We start from the raw sequence: 4,744 nt of genomic DNA, 5'->3' as shown, positions 1-4,744 counted from the left end.
TTCCCCAATCATTATTTTTATTATTCTAATTATTTTTATAAAACAGTCAATTGTTATTTCTCGTTTTGCTTGTAAAAAGAATTTACCCATCATGAAATACTTCTCAGACCAATCCACTTGAGAATACTATACATGTCATCATCAACAGGTAATAAGCCATATCTGTGTCCCACTAATGTCATGCCTCTCTATCTTCTCCTCTTCACCTTTCCCCCAATTCCACACTGTCTCATTCTTGTTAAGTATTTTCACTGTGTTTATGTCCTCCAATATTTTGCTCTTAACCATAGAGTGCAGATAGTCGGTATATATTAAGTGGATACATACAATACCTTTCTTTCATAGCCTGACTTACTTCACTCACCAATAGATCATCCATATCTGACCACTTTCTATCAAATGAAAGGGTCTTGTTATTTTTTATGGCTGAGTAGTAATTTCATAGAGTATATATACCACACTTTTCCAATCCATTCATCAGTTTGTGGACATTAGGTTGATTTCGTGTCTTGGCAATCCTGAATAATGCTACAATAAACATTGATGTGCAAGCACTTTTCTGACTGCGCATTCTTCTGTCCTTTGCTTAGATACCCAGAAATGAGATTGCTGGATCAAATGGTAGTTCTATTAGTAGATCTTTGAGGAATGTCCATATTGTTCTCCACACTGGCTGAACCAGTTTATATTCCTATGAACAGTGTAGGAGGGTTCTTTTTCACCACTTCTCTGCCAACACTTGTCACTTTTTATATTCTTAATCTTTGCCATTCTGACAGGGCTTAGGTGGTATCTCATTGTGGTTTTTATCTGCATCTCCCTTATGATGAGGGATGTTGAGCATTTCCTCATATGCTTTTTGGCTGTTCATATGTCTTTCTTAGATTTTTGTTCAGCTCATTTTCCCATCTTTTAACTGGGTTAATCTTTTTTTTTTTTTTTTTTCACATAAGGCACTTGAGTTCCCTGTGTATTCTGGTTATCCAGAAGCTTCATCTCAACTGACCCAGCCGCTTCAGCCACTCTCAGATTGAGACTGCAGATATTTTAAAGTGTCCTATACAAAGCACTCAAGCTTCCTGAGTGACCTTAGACAAGCCATTAACTCCTGAGGGCACTGATAATTTACATTTTTCTATCAATATATTGTTTGTAAGTGCAGAGGATTTTTGTCCAAGAATGATAGTCTTCTTTTTTAATATGGGAAAATGCAGCTAGGGGACTCATCTGTATTCAAAACACCTTGCCTTTTTCTTTAATAATTCAGATTTTTTCCATAGTATTTATTAAACTTTTATGATGTTAAAAATATTAGATATCAAAATATTTTTTAAATGTGATTACTCTTGATCATCTTTACTACTTGGGTGAAAATGTGCAATAATCACTGGAAATAATTTGCATAGTTTGTAAAAAAATGAAGGAACTTTATCTTTATCCCACAAAGCAATCTCTCAGTTAAAACCAGATAGGGTAGACCGGTCACTGACATGGCAGTTAATGTAGCTGGATCTCACAGGGTTCAATGAATGTTAAGTCCCAAACCTGGCAGCTTATGAAATGTGCCAGGTATATGTGTATGCATGACCAATATTCTGGGATGAGGAGATTGGAGGAGAAGGGATTGTGGCATAAGCATCCCCCATGGAGTTGGGGAGTGCTTTCTTGCTTTCTCTTTCTCTCTCTTCCTCTCTCTGTCACTCCAACAAATACACATCCTATGCAAAATTTAAAAAAAAATAACCCTAGGTAGGGCAATAATGAGAATAAAGAGAATCTCAACAGCAGAGTATAACTTATCCTCATTTTGAGCCTCTCCACTCTCCATCATTCTGAAATGTCAACTCCCTTCCAGTCATCAAAGGCCTTTGGCTTTTATTTTGCTTTCCTTTCCTTCTCCCCAACATCTCTCTGACTGATTAAAAATATTCTAATGTGGGTAACCTTGTTTAGGAAACCTAAACAAGATTATGAAGTAAAAATCTAAAATATTCTCATTTTTTCCAAAAAAAAGTCTAAATGCCATATTGAAACAAAATAATAAATTTACGAATTCGTTTAAAATTGTCAGTAGTACACTCCAATTTGGAAGGATCCAGAGTGAGAAATTAAAAAGGCAAAAATGAAGAATTTTAGCAAAACCCTCAAGAGAAGATGCCCTAATACATTACCCAGTAAGAAGCAAGAGAGAATTACAGGCTTGGCACTTTCAAGGACGTCAAACTGAATTTGAGGAACACATGAATTTCCATCAGTGTAGAAGCAAAGTTGGTCGAGGAAGTGGACTCTGAAACTGAATTTCATGGGGCTTTAGATGAGACAGACCTAGGTTCCAGGAGAGGTAGAACTCATCGCAGAGGAGTCCTCTACTCTTGCTACTCTTGCTCTCTTTTCTCTATACTTATCCTTACTCTCCACTTCAGCAGCCTTTCCGCTCAACCACCACACACACAGACACACACATACACACACACACACACACACACCTGCAGCATCCTACATTCAAAAGATAGCCTAAAGAGAAAGACTAGCCAGTTTTCCTTAAGTTAGAGTAACAAAGGGAATTTCTACTTATTGCAATCCATTGAACAGAAGGTGTGGGTTGGGGTCAGTGGGTGGCCTGGTGGCTAAGGCACAGGACTCCCACGTGGCAGAATGAGGTTTGAGTTCCAGATTGCCTGAAAATTACCCAAAATGTGTGAGTGCATGCCTAAAATCCAAGGAGGAGAATGAACAATGGTATGTAGTGTGAACATCCCCCAGAGGTAATTTCTCACTTTCCCTTTCACTTATCTCTCTGTCTCTTTCCATTGAACACACTCACTTTATAGTAGGTAAGTAAGTAAATAAGTAAGTAAGTAAATAAATAAATAAATAAATGAAAAGAAGAAGGTCTGAGGTAAGTACCAAGAATAGAAAGAGAAATAAATGATATTGGAACATTGTAATGCTCCAAAATGAAGGTTTCTACAAGTGTATTTCTGCACGATTTTCCTCTTGAGCTGTTTTAAACACACTACTGTGGGTATAGTTGACATACAATGAGTTAACTTAATAAAGTATGCAATGTGATGATTATCACATATTTATAAGGCTGTGAAGCAAAGTATGCAATGTGATGATTATCACATATTTATAAGGCTGTGAAGCAAAGTATGCAATGTGATGATTATCACATATTTATAAGGCTGTGAAGCAAAGTATGCAATGTGATGATTATCACATATTTATAAGGCTGTGAAGCAAAGTATGCAATGTGATGATTATCACATATTTATAAGGCTGTGAAGCCATTGCCATAATCGAGGTAACAATGTATTTATTATTTCTAAAGTTTCCTTTTAGTCACTATGTAATTGTTTCAGGACATTACTGTCACCCCATAATTCTCATGTATACTGAAATCTACAGATGCGCTTAAATGACATATATAAAACACAATAATGTTTGTATTTGGAAAATGCAAATTATGAAAAAACTATGCATGGTTTTAATTTTTTGCATCAAAATAAATTCATACTTTAATTCCATTTTTCCATGAATTTTTAAAAGTCCTCAATAAGTATGCACTTTTTTCTGTATACTTTAAGTAGTAATCTATAGATTTCTTAAACTACCCAATATTATGTAAATATTAAGTAAATAATTATTGTACTGTATTTTTATTTGTATTTCTAATTTTATATTGTTAGTTTTTATTTTTCCTTTCAAGTGTTTTTGATCTGCAATTGGTTGAATATGTAGATACGGAGCCCACAGATAGGGATATCCTCTGTATGCTATTATATGGAAATAGAGCAATTTATCCATTCACTTGTTCATGAGTATATTGATTGATGAAAATAATAAATGGCACAACTTCTTTGTGAAAGAAATAAACAGTTTCTTAAAAGTTAAACATACACCTACCATATGGTCCAAACATTCCATTCCTTGTATTTTCTCAAGAAAAATAAAAGCACAGGCGCATGCAAAAACTTGGCACAGATGTTCATGATCACATTTTTTTTTAAATATACTCTGAATTTTAAATGAAATAAAGAAATCATTTAGTAAAGAATTTTGTCTCATAGTTGCTCAGCTGTTCATTCAAGGGTTCTTATTCCCACCTCTTAATTCACCAAACCCTCTTCATTCTAGAGCAGTCAAAGACTTCTTTCAATTGAGAACCAATCCCTACAGATATGAAATGAGTACTGAAAAAGCCAGATTTTTTTCTTCATACCATATGTGGCCATTAACCTTTTTGTCACTATCAAAACTGGCAAGAGCTTACTTTTATTATGTAAGACCTGGAGACAGGGTAGCCTGCTTTGCCTGTAGTGGGGAGTTGAGTAACTGGGAACCAAAGAATGATGCTATGTTAGCACACTGGAGACATTTTTCCAACTGTCCATTTTTGGAAGAGTCTCTAGAAAGACTGAGATTTAGCATTTCAAATCTAAGCATACAGACACATGTAGCTCAAATGAGCGCATTTACGTATTGGCTCTCTAGGGTTCCAGTTCAGCCTGAACAGCTTGCAAGTGCTGGTTTTTATTACATGGGGCACAACAATGATGTCAAATGTTTTGTTGTGATGGTGGCTTGAGGTGTTGGGAATCCGGAAATAACCCATGCATAGAACATGCCAACTGGTTTCCAAAATTAAGTACTTGATACCCGTGAAAGGGCAGGAGTTTGTTGATGAAATTCAAGCTAGATATCCACATCTTTTTTTTTTTTTGGAGGGGTATTTGCCACA

General features: G+C 35.5%; 2 pseudogenes; one reads left to right on the top strand and one right to left on the bottom strand.

Moving 5' to 3' along the window:
* The window catches only part of LOC102473529 (thioredoxin reductase-like selenoprotein T pseudogene), a 3,445-nt pseudogene extending 1,141 nt beyond the window's left edge, over positions 1-2,304 (bottom strand).
* A 432-nt stretch (positions 2,305-2,736) lies between these two features.
* Positions 2,737-4,744, top strand: part of LOC102473115 (baculoviral IAP repeat-containing protein 2-like) — a 6,370-nt pseudogene continuing 4,362 nt past the window's right edge.

This window comes from Tupaia chinensis, unplaced genomic scaffold (assembly GCF_000334495.1).
Source record: "Tupaia chinensis unplaced genomic scaffold, TupChi_1.0 Scaffold143728_1, whole genome shotgun sequence".
Lineage (NCBI taxonomy): Eukaryota > Metazoa > Chordata > Mammalia > Scandentia > Tupaiidae > Tupaia > Tupaia belangeri.
This window is presented reverse-complemented; position numbering and strand designations above follow the sequence as displayed.